Source organism: Saccopteryx bilineata, chromosome 1 (genome assembly GCF_036850765.1).
Source record: "Saccopteryx bilineata isolate mSacBil1 chromosome 1, mSacBil1_pri_phased_curated, whole genome shotgun sequence".
In the NCBI taxonomy this organism is placed as follows: Eukaryota; Metazoa; Chordata; class Mammalia; order Chiroptera; family Emballonuridae; genus Saccopteryx; species Saccopteryx bilineata.
In genome coordinates, this window is record NC_089490.1 from 195,803,391 (window position 1) to 195,816,173 (window position 12,783).

Consider the following 12,783-nt stretch of genomic DNA (forward strand, 5'->3'; position numbering starts at 1 on the left):
AAGAAATGAATAGACACTTCTCCAAAGAGGACATACAGATGGCCAACAGACAGATGAAAAAATGCTCAACATCACTAGTCATTAGAGAAATGCAAATTAAAACCACAATGAGTTACCTCCTCATACCAGTCAGAATAGCACTCATCAATGAAACAACACAGAAAGAGTGCTGGCGAGGATGTGGAGAAAAGGGAACCCTCCTGCACTGCTGGTGGGAATGCAGACTGGTGCAGCCACTGTGGAAAACAGTATGGAGATTCCTCAAAAAATTAAAAATTGAACTACCTTTTGCCCAGCTATCCCACTTTTAGGAATATACCCCAAGAACACCATAGCACTGTTTGAAAAGAAAAAATGCACCCCCATGTTTGTAGCAGCATTGTTCACAATAGCAAAGATCTGGAAACAGCCCGTGTTTATCAGTGGACGAGTGGATTAAAAAAGCTGTGGTACATATATACTATGGGATACTATGGGGCTATAAATTACATATTTATAAAATTATTTCTTTTTTTTTTTTTTTTTTTTTTTTTAAATAAATTTTTATTAATGGTAATGGGATGACATTAATAAATCAGGGTACATATATTCAAAGAAAACATGTCTAGGTTATTTTGTCATCAAATTATGTTGCAAACCCCTCGCCCAAAGTCAGATTGTCCTCCGTCACCCTCTATCTAGTTCTCTGTGCCCCTCCCCCTCCCCCTAACTCTCTCCCTCCCTCCCTCCCATGGCCTCCCTCCCCCCCCACCCTTGGTAACCACCACACTCTTGTCCATGTCTCTTAGTCTCATTTTTATGTTCCACCAATGTATGGAATCATGTAGTTCTTGTTTTTTTCTGATTTGCTTATTTCACGCCTTATAATGTTATCAAGATCCCACCATTTTGCTGTAAATGATCTGATGTCATCATTTCTTATGGCTGAGTAGTATTCCATAGTGTATATGTGCCACATCTTCTTTATCCAGTCTTCTAATGAAGGGCTTTTTGGTTGGTTCCATGTCTTGGCCACTGTGAACAGTGCTGCAATGAACATGGGGCTACATGTGTCTTCACGTATCAATGTTTCTGAGGTTTTGGGGTATATACCCAGTAGAGGGATTGCTGGGTCATAAGGTAGTTCTATTTGCAGTTTTTTGAGGAACCACCATACTTTCCTCCATAATGGTTGTACTACTTTACAGTCCCACCAACAGTGAATGAGGGTTCCTTTTTCTCCACAGCCTCTCCAACATTTGCTATTACCCGTCTTGTTGATAATAGCTAATCTAACAGGAGTGAGGTGGTATCTCATTGTAGTTTTGATTTGCATTTCTCTAATAACTAATGAAGCTGAGCATCTTTTCATATATCTGTTGGCCATTTGTATCTCTTCCTGGGAGAAGTGTCTGTTCATGTCCTCTTCCCATTTTTTTATTGGATTGTTTGTTTGTTTGTTGTTGAGTTTTATGAGTTCTTTGTAAATTTTGGATATTAGGCCCTTATCTGAGCTGTCGTTTGAAAATATCAGTTCCCATATAGTTGGCTGTCTGTTTATTTTGATATCAGTTTCTCTTGCTGAGCAAAAACTTTTAATTCTGATGTAGTCCCATTCATTTATCTTTGCCTTCACTTCTCTTGCCATTGGAGTCAAGTTCATAAAATGTTCTTTAAAACCCAGGTCCATGATTTTAGTACCTATGTCTTCTTCTATGTACTTTATTGTTTCAGGTCTTATATTTAGGTCTTTGATCCATTTTGAATTAATTTTAGTACACGGGGACAGGCTGTAGTCGAGTTTCATTCTTTTGCATGTGGCTTTCCAGTTTTCCCAACACCATTTGTTGAAGAGGCTTTCTTTTCTCCATTGTGTGTTGTTGGCCCCTTTATCAAAGATTATTTGACCATATATATGTGGTTTTATTTCTGGGCTTTCTATTCTGTTCCATTGGTCTGAGTGTCTATTTCTTTGCCAATACCATGCTGTTTTGATTATCGTGGCCCTATAATATAGTTTAAAGTCAGGTATTGTAATGCCCCCAGCTTCATTCTTTTTCCTTAGGATTGTTTTGGCTATTTGGGGTTTTTTATAGTTCCATATAAATCTGATGATTTTTTGTTCCATTTCTTTAAAAAATCTCATAGGGATTTTGATGGGAATTGCATTAAATTTGTATATTGCTTTGGGTAATATGGCCATTTTGATTATATTTATTCTTCCTATCCAAGAACAAGGAATATTTTTCCATCTCATTGTATCTTTTTCGATTTCCCTTAACAATGCTTTGTAATTTTCATTATATAGGTCCTTTACGTTCTTTGTTATGTTTATTCCTAGGTATTTTATTTTTTTTGTTGCAATCGTGAAGGGGATTATTTTTTTTAGTTCGTTTTCTAATATTTCATTGTTGGCATATAGAAAGGCTATGGACTTTTGTATGTTAATTTTGTATCCTGCGACCTTACTGTATTGGTTTATTGTTTCTAATAATCTTTTTGTGGAGTCCTTCGGGTTTTCGATGTATAGGATCATATCATCAGCAAAAAGTGATAGCTTTACTTCTTCTTTTCCGATATGGATGCCTTTTATTTCTTTGTCTTGTCTGATTGCTCTGGCCAGAACTTCTAGCACCACGTTGAATAAGAGTGGAGAGAGTGGACAACCCTGTCTTGTTCCTGATTTAAGGTAGAAAGTCCTCAGTTTTATGCCGTTTAATAGGATGTTGGCTGATGGTTTATCATATATGGCCTTTATCATGTTGAGATATTTTCCTTCTATACCCATTTTGTTGAGAGTCTTAAACATAAAATTGTGTTGTATTTTATCAAAAGCCTTTTCTGCATCTATTGATAAGATCATGTGGTTTTTGTTCTTTGTTTTGTTGATATGGTGTATTACGTTAACCGTTTTGCGTATGTTGAACCATCCTTGAGATTCTGGGATGAATCCCACTTGATCATGATGTATTATTTTTTTAATATGTTGTTGTATTCGGTTTGCCAGTATTTTGTTTAGTATTTTAGCATCTGTATTCATTAGAGATATTGGTCTGTAGTTTTCTTTCTTTGTGCCATCCTTGCCAGGTTTTGGTATGAGGGTTATGTTGGCCTCATAAAATGTGTTTGGAAGTATTGCTTCTTCTTCAATTTTTTGGAAGACTTTGAGTAGAATAGGAACCAAGTCTTCTTTGAATGTTTGATAGAATTCACTAGTATAACCGTCTGGGCCTGGACTTTTATTTTTGGGGAGATTTTTAATAGTTTTTTCTATTTCCTCCCTGCTGATTGGTCTGTTTAGGCTTTCTGCTTCTTCATGACTCAGTCTAGGAAGGTTGTATTGTTCTAGGAATTTATCCATTTCTTCTAGATTGTTGTATTTGGTGGCATATAATTTTTCATAGTATTCTACAATAATTCTTTGTATTTCTATGATGTCTGTGGTGATCTCTCCTCTTTCATTTTGGATTTTATTTATTTGAGTCCTGTGTCTTTTTTCCTTGGTGAGTCTTGCCAAGTGTTTGTCAATTTTGTTGATCTTTTCAAAGAACCAGCTCCTTGTTTTATTGATTTTTTCTATAGTTTTTCTGTTCTCTATTTCATTTATTTCTGCTCTGATTTTTATTATCTCCTTTCTTCGGCTGGTTTTGGGTTGTCTTTGTTCTTCTTTTTCTAGTTCCTTAAGGTGTGAAGTTAAGTAGTTTACTTCGGCTCTCTCTTGTTTGTTCATATAGGCCTGAAGTGATATGAACTTTCCTCTTATTACTGCTTTTGCTGCATCCCAGAGATTCTGATACGTCGTATTTTCATTATCATTTGTCTGTATATATCTTTTGATTTCTGCACTTATTTCTTCTTTGACCCATTCATTTTTTAGAAGTATGTTGTTTAGTTTCCACATTTTTGTGGGTTTTTCCCCCTCTTTTTTGCAGTTGAATTCTAGTTTCAAGGCTTTATGATCAGAAAATATGCTTGGTACAATTTCAATTTTTCTAAATTTGCTGATATTGTCTTTGTGGCCCAACATATGGTCAATTCTTGAGAATGTTCCATGTACACTAGAGAAAAATGTATACTCTGTCGCTTTGGGATGAAGTGTCCTGTAGATGTCTATCATATCCAGGTGTTCTAGTATTTCGTTTAAGGCCACTATATCTTTATTGATTCTCTGTTTGGATGACCGATCTAGAACCGTCAGCGGTGTATTGAGGTCTCCAAGTATGATTGTATTTTTGTTAGTTTTTTTTTTAAGGTCAATAAGTAGCTGTCTTATATATTTTGGTGCTCCTTGGTTTGGTGCATATATATTAAGGATTGTTATGTCTTCTTGATTCAACTTCCCCTTAATCATTATGAAATGACCATTTTTGTCTCTGAGTACTTTTTCTGTCTTGTAGTCAGCATTATTTGATATGAGTATTGCTACGCCTGCTTTTTTTTGGGTGTTGTTTGCTTAGTATTGTTTTCCAGCCTTTCACTTTGAATTTGTTTTTATCCTTGTTGCTTAGATGTGTTTCTTGTAGGCAGCATATAGTTGGATTTTCTTTTTTAATCCATTCTGCTACTCTGTGTCTTTTTATTGGTAAGTTTAATCCATTTACATTTAGTGTAATTATTGACACTTGTGGGTTCCCTACTGCCATTTTATAAATTGCTTTCTGTTAGTTTTGTATCTTGTTTGATTCTTCTCTTTTGTTTTTCTATCATTTGTTTTTGTTTGTTTGTGTTCCATACTTCTTTCCTCTGTTGCTACCTTTTTTAAGTCAAGTGTTTTTGTGGTGGTTTTTTTAAGGGTGGTTACCATTAAGTAATGAAAAGGGTACCTACCATATTCATTGTAGTACCCTATCTTATAAGTATTTCTGCACTTCATCATCCTTTGCTACTGTTAATCTCCATCCTCTCCCCCCTTTTTTTCCTTTGTTGTCACAGTTTAAGTTTGGTTTTATTGTGTTTTTGGTGGAGCTGTTACTTGTGGTGTTGTTTTCTTTTGTTCTTTGAATCTGGTTGGAAAACCCCCTTTAGTATTTCCTGGAGTGGGGGCTTTCTGTTGATAAATTCTCTCATCTTTTCTGTATTTGTGAATGTTTTTATATCTCCTTCATACTTGAAGGATAGCTTTGATGGGTATAGTATTCTTGGCTGAAAGTTCCTCTCTTTCAGGGCTTTAAATATTGGGGTCCACTCTCTTCTAGCTTGTAGAGTTTCTGCTGAGAAATCTGATGATAATCTAATAGGCCTTCCTTTATATGTTGTACTCTTCTTTTCCCTGGCTGCCTTGAGAATTTTTTCTTTGTCATTGGTTTGTGTCATCTTTATTATGATGTGCCTTGGAGTGGGTTTGTTGGGGTTAAGAAAACTTGGTGTTCTGTTTGCTTCTTGAATTTGAGGCTTTAGTTCCTTCCACAGGCTTGGGAAGTTCTCGTCTATTATTTGTTTGAGTATATTCTCCATTCCATTTTCTTTCTCTTCTCCCTCTGATATACCTATTATTCTTATGTTATTCTTTCTGATGGAGTCAAACAATTCCTGTAGGGCTTTCTCATTTTTTATTATTTTTGAGTCTCTTTCTTCTTCTCTGTGTTGTGCCTCAAGTTGTTTTTCTTCTATTTCACTAATCCTATCTTCAATCTGGGCTGTTCTGTTAGCTAAGCTTGTTACCTCGTTTTTCAGCTCGTGAATTGAGTTTTTCATTTCTGTTTGATTTGTTTTTATAGTTTCAATTTCCTTGGTAATATATTCTTTGTGTTCATTGAGTTGTTTTCTGATCTCCCTATATTGCCTTTCTGTGTTTTCTTGTATATCTCTGAGTATTTTTAAGATTTCTATTTTAAATTCTCTGTCATTTAGCTCCAAGGCTTCCAATATGTTAAGTCTTTTCTCCATAGATTTTTCCAAATCTATTTGTGTTACCTCTCTTTCTTTTGTATCCATAATATTCGATTTTCTCTTTCTTATCGGCATCTGAGGGTGGTCTTATTGATAGCACTAATTAGAATTAATAAAGAGTAAAAAGAAAAAAAAAAAAGGGTAAAACACCCCACAAAAAAAAACAGTAATAATTTATTATTTCCCCCTTTTTTTCTCTCTTCTCTTTCCCTCCTCTCCCCTCCTCAGGGAAATATCGTGCCTATAATGGAGGGCCTGATTTGGGGTGAAGAGTTCAAGGGGCAAAAAAAGGGAGTAGGGACCTACTAAATGCAAAAAAAAAAAAAAAAAAAAAGGAAGAAAATCTTAGACAAGCATAAGATGATTTGCTTGTAAGTGATGGTCAACTAAGAGATATAATGAGAGGGATAAGAGGGAATCAGAAAAAAGGACCAGAAAAGAATAATAAAGAAGAAAAAATAAAAATAATAAGTAAAAATCTGTTGTATTAAGTGGAGCGAAGACTAAATACAATGGAGACCTTGGGTTGGGAGGACCCAAAATGCCACAAAAATAAACAAACAAGAGAAAAAAATATATAAAAACAAAAGCAAAAAAGAGAAATAAAGCCAAAAAAAAGCCTTGAGTCCCAAATTAACTAATTTGTTCGTGATTGAGGATTATATGGGAGGAAAGTAAAATGAGAAAAGAAAAAACGAATAGAAAGGAAAAAAATAAGAAAAAGAGAAAATCGAAGGAACAAATAAAATAGGAGGAGAAAAAAACAAAATAAAGCAAGACAAAAAAAAACAAAAGAGGAGAGAGTGAGAGTTAAGTGTTTTGGAGTATAACCTTAAAGGAGGGTGAGGATGAAGAAGAAAAATAAAATGCAACACTCATGGGTAGTGTAGTTCAAGAAAGGGGAAGCATAAGATGGGCAGAGAATAGAAGGACCGAGGTGGAGGAAATAAAGGCAAAAAGATAGAACAAACAAACAACAACAACAACAAAAAATTAGTGAATCAAGTTGCAAAGTCTGTGGGTTTTTCTTGATTTTGAGAGGTTAACTTCTTCCTTTTTCTTTTCTCTCCCTCTTCCTAGTCGGTGACTCTGTACACCAGGCTCTGCCCCTGTGTCACTCTTAGGTAGGGATTTGCAGTTGATGGGATTCTATGGCAATGTCATATAATTGGCTTTAGTCTTGCTGGAAGTAAAGGCTTGTTGGCGTTTGCAGGGTCCAACGATGAGAGAGTTTGCTTTCCTGGATTCTCTCTCCTAGTCCCCCCTTTCTGAATTAGCAGCCTGGTGATCCAGCTATAAGGCTGCAACTGCTTCTGCCTGGGGAGTAAGAGGCTCAAAGAGCTGGGAAATCCCCACTCTATCCCCACTCAGTGCAAGGCTTTGGGAAAGGCTCTGAGAGTCAGGGCCTCCAGTGTAATCAGGCGGGGGTGGGAGTCAATTGTTGTCAAGGTGACTGTTCAGCGCCTATCATTTAGTTGGACCTCTCAACCCAGGCTTTCCACACTTTGTAGCCTGTTTTTGCAGGGAAGAAGAGGCACTAGTCTCTGCTTACGACTAGTGTAGTATAGACCTTATTATCTGCCAAATCCTTCTTGTTAGCGTTTATCCCTGAATATGGAGGCTCTATCAATCAGAAGTTGCCCCCGCCCCTTTAGCGAGAGGCACTAAAAAATATCACGCCTCTTGTCTTGGGTCGCTGAACTGAGAGAGATCTTATCAATTAGAACCGAGGGTGCGCAGATTTTATGGGTTAAGCTAATTTCAGTGATTGGGTCGCAGCTGTGTTTCCGAAGGTATTTTAGGCTGCCTGCGCGCGCCCCTCCCCCAACGCTTGATTGTTAGCTTGAATGGCTGGGTGAGGTGCCCCGCCCACGGAGAGAATCTCCCAGAATCTCCCAAGCCTCTCCCGCTCGCCCCACCGCTGGCGGCTGGACCGCACCAGGCGCAGGATAATGGAGCCCCATGGGTGTGCGGGCCAGTAGGGCGCCCTGGGCGCGTGGAATGCCCAAGGCACGCGCGCGAATGGGGCGCTCCGGGCACCGGTGGCCGGTGACCCCCACTCGCAGTGTGCGGGCCGCTGGGAACGTCAGCGGTGCTCAACTGGATCCGGCGCGCGCGCGGCGGCTCGTGGCGGCCGCTCGCGGTGGCGGTTCGCGGGGGCTCGCGGCAGCTTGCGGTGGCGGTTCGCGGGGGTTCGCGGCAGCTGGGGGGGGGCTCGCGGCGGCTCGCGGTCGGCCGCTCGCGGCGGCTCGCGGTCGGCCGCTCGCGGCGGCTTGCGGTTCCCAAGTATATGGGCTGACTCACCGCAGGCGCACTCCCTGGCGGCTTGAATGAGCGTCGCTGCAGTAGCTTCCTCCACACCCTCGTCTCTCAGATTCAAGTGATAACAGTCCTTTTGCTTTCAGTTTGTGTGGAACTCCGGAATGCTCCGAGGATAAATTTTTCTGTTTCTAGTTGATAAATTTGTTGTGATTTAGGGGAGAGCTGTCGGACGCGCTTCTCACGGCGCCATTTCCGTGACGTCACTCTCAATTATTTCTAAATAAACAATAATTAATGATAAATTAACTTGAAGTATAATTTAAATGAAAATTATAGTCATCAATTATTACATAACATAAAATGGAATACAGTAGTAAGACTATCAACTGATAGAAGAAAAAAAATCTAAAAATTTCTGGAAATGTTAAAATATGTATAATATAGTTCAGGTGCCACTGGGTAGCAAGCATAGTAAAACTTGAGTGATAAGGAGAAAATTAGCAAGCCCTTTTACAAATAGGGTTACCTTACTCAAAAACCTTTCTTTCTTTTATGTTGTCTTATTAAAGGCAACAGCATCTTTCAAACAAAACAAAAATCCCAGTAATGGTAACTTCTTTCTTTCTCATGAGTTAGCTGACTATCTAATTGGAGAGGAAATATAATCTATTTGTCTTCTGAACTGTCTCTCAATTCTGTGCCTCCTCTTCTATTTTTACTAGTCCATTCTGTCAGTTCATTATGCTTATTTGCTGCCTAGCTAGAGATTTATAATAACACGGGGTTTTCTTTTATCCTAGTTTTTTTCTGTCTCTCTTTTTTTTTAAGGTTATGAGTTGTCTTACTAAGTCTAAATCAGGTAGTGCTTAGATATTTGCAACATTTATTTTCATTTTTTATTATATCTAATAGTGAAAAAGACTCTCCTGGAAAGAGTCTTAAAAGAAATATTGCATTTAAACTAACTGTGCCAATATCCAAAATTTTAAAAAAATACTTAATACACCTTGTTCACTCTGTGTAACTGATTTGCAGTCAGAAACTTGCCTCCCTTCACATTGGCAATACTCTCCACCAATGATCAGTGTTATGACCTTGTCACAAAGCTTGGTATGCTATGTCAACGTTGCATGATTCTATATGATCTCTTAGTGGTATTGCCAAAGTTTCCTTGTTCTGGTTCCTATAATTGCAAGTATATTATCTTAGTATCACTGAGACACTATTGAGTAATATTTGCAAACACTGGCATATGAATCCATATATCTTTGTCAAGAAGCAATGGAGACAAAGCAAAATCCTATGAAGGCACTCCAATGAGTGAGTTTGAAATTACTATATTTTTAAATAAAATGTAAATATCTTTTTTTTTACTGTATCTCTTAATCTTTTTTGTATTTTTACTAGAATCACCTAAAATCTTTTATTTTTATTACTTTTCTTCTTGTTTTAACTTACATATGGATACAACTATAAGGATTTCAAAAATCAAAACTGCTTCTCAGTCTCTTAAAACTGACTAGAGAATAAAAGAAGATAATGATTGTATTCTTTTTATTCTCTGTTATTTTTCACTTTCTCTAATTTGACTTGACTTGGAATATTTTATTATAATGATTATGTAATCTCTTTGTAGTCTATGTAGCCCAGGAATACATAAGGGCAGTATTTACACATTGTAAAGAATTGATCATTAATTGCTCAAGTGTAAAAAAGTCCAAGCCAACTTGTTGATGATCAAATATTATTATGTTCTATCCAGGCACCGTGATATTCTAAACAGTAATTAATAGAAGGGCACAGAATGTGCATATCTATGAGACTATTCTTTCTCTTCATGTATTTCTCCACAAGAGTTTCTCTTGTTTCAATTAATACTTGTCCCCACCTCACTGTGTTTCTCTCTACCACTTTTCACACATACAAATATCAATTTTGAGAGAAGTATATTGCCAGATAACTTTGAAATTGATCATTCACTTCCTTATTAATTAGAAAACACAACTAGGAATAAGAGAACTCTCACTTTTTTAGAATAAAATTCAGAATTTTAGGTTTATGCAGTTTAAAACATCAATTGTTTATTTTTCCCTGTGTCATTATTAAGAGAAGAAGAACACACTGATAAGGGGATTATGTTCCAGTTTAGGGGGTTGTAATGTCAATTACACGTTCCTTACTCCCAGGTAAATTGATTGAGGAGTTGCCTAATGATTATCAACTGCTCTCAAAGGGAAGAACAGAGTAAGAAGTAATAAAACAAAATGTACTTTGACCCTGGTGGGTTGGCTCACTGTTAGAGCATCAGCCCAGCATGTAGAAGTCCCAGGTTTGATTCCCGGCCAGGACACACAGGAGAAGCACCCATTTGCTTCTCCACTCCTACCCCTCTCCATTCTCTCTCTCTCTCTCTCTCTCTCTCTCTCTCTTCCCCTCTCACAGCCAAGACATTGGCCTGGGCACTGAGGATGGCTTCATGGCCTTTGCCTCATGTGCTAAAAAATGGCTCTGGTTGCAATGGAACAACAGTCCATATGGGCAGAGCATGGCCCCCTGGTGGGCATGCCAGCTGGATCCTTGTTGAGCAAATGTGGGAGTCTGTCTCTCTGCCTTTCCCCTTCTCACTTCATAAAAATACAAATACAAAAAAGAAACAAACAAAAAGTATCTTCATCCACTCAGTAGTCTCAATGAAAGTTTTTTCAAGAATCAATAAATGACCTTTAATATATTAATGTTTCCTAAAAACATTAACTTAGTCACAGATTAATATAACTGTCCCATTTTAGCTAATGAATTTAAATTCTATTTTTCATGACAAAAAAAAATAAAACTTTCAATTGAATAAAGAAAAAAGAGAAAAAAAATTAAAATTTTTGAACAGCCAAGGGGACAGTTCTCCAGAACAAGTTCTGATCAGCAGAGCTAAGAATTGACAACCTCAAGAAGTCTACAATTCAAAAAGAAATTCTGTTGAACAGATAAGGAATACTGCCCAAATTAATATATGATTCTGTCAAATATGCATTGATTCCAGCAATCATTAATTGGATAGAAATAGATAGGCCTGACCAGGCGGTGGTACAGTGGATAGAGCGTCGAACTGGGATGCGGAAGACCCAGGTTCAAGACCCTGAGGTCGCCAGCTTGAGCCCAGCTCATCTGGTTTGAGCAAAAGCTCACCAGCTTGAGCCCAAGGTCACTGGCTCAAGCAAGGGATTACTCGGTCTGCTGAAGGCCCGCGGTCAAGGCACATATGAGAAAGCAATCAATGAACAACTAGGGTGTTGCAACACGCAACGAAAAACTAATGATTGATGCTTCTCGTCTCTCCGTTCCTGTCTGTCTGTCCCTGTCTGTCCCTCTCTCTGACTCTCTCTCTGTCTCTGTAAAAAAAAGAAAAAAAAAAAAGAAATAGATAGTCAGAAAGTATATTGGGGTTGAGGGAAAAAATTAGATAAGTCCTAGTACAATCAAACATTATACTTTTTAATAATAAGAAAAGAGAGAAGTTAAGGGAGATGATTAAAATTCAGTGGTTGTGAGTTTTATTTCTGGATTCCACCCCATGAATAAATAGCAAAGGTTACCTGAGTTGATTAATAGATACCAAACTGAAGTCTATTGTTTTCAAATCAGCACTGCTTAAACACGATTTTATTTATTTATTACTTTTTACAGAGACAGAGTCAGAGAGAGGGATAGATAGGGACAGACAGATAGGAACGGAGGGAGATGAGAAGCATCAATTATCAGTTTTTTGTTGCGACACCTTAGTTGTTCATTGATTGCTTTCTCATATGTGCCTTGACCGTGGGCCTTCAGCAGACCAAGTAACCCCTTGCTCAAGCCAGCGATCTTGGGTCCACGCTGGTGAGCTTTTGCTCAAACCAGATGAGCCTGCGCTCAAACTGGCGATCTTGGGGTCTCAAACCTGGGTCTTTCCGCATCCCAGTCCAACGCTCTATCTACTGCGCAACCGCCTGGTCAGGCTTAAATACAATTTTAGAGCAGTCTGCAATTGCTGGGGGAAAAAATTGTTTTCAACTTGTAGACTGTTTTCTATACTTTTTGGTAACCAAGAATAGTGGTAAACTTATGGCAAATAATATTAATGATAAAATATATCACTACTGTGTGTTAGTATTGTGTTATGCATTTCACATGCATCAGTTCATTTAATTCCCACAAAAATTCTCCAGTTGAGTGTATTTCATCATATTATACAAAGGCAAAGATTAAGACGTAGATGAGAAGTGCTTTTTTTTTTCTTTTTCTTTTTTTTTAAGTTAGAAGCGGGGAAGCAGTCAGATAAACTCCCGCATGCCCTGGACCAGAATTCACCCAGAATGCCCACCAGGGGGCAATGCTTGGCCCATTTGGGGTGTTGCTTCGTTGCAACCGAAGCCATTCTAGCACCTGAGGTGGAGGCCATGGAGCCAGCCTCCGCACCCAGGGCCAACTTTGCTCCATGGAGCCTTGGCTGCAGGAGGGGAAGAGAGAGACAGAGAAGAAGGAGAGGGGGAAGGGTGGAGAAGCAGATGGGAGCTTCTCCTGTGTGCCCTGGCAGGGAATTGAACCTGGGACTTCCACACGCCAGGCCGACACTCTACTGCTGAGCTAACTGGCAGGGCCTACCAAGTGACTTATTGC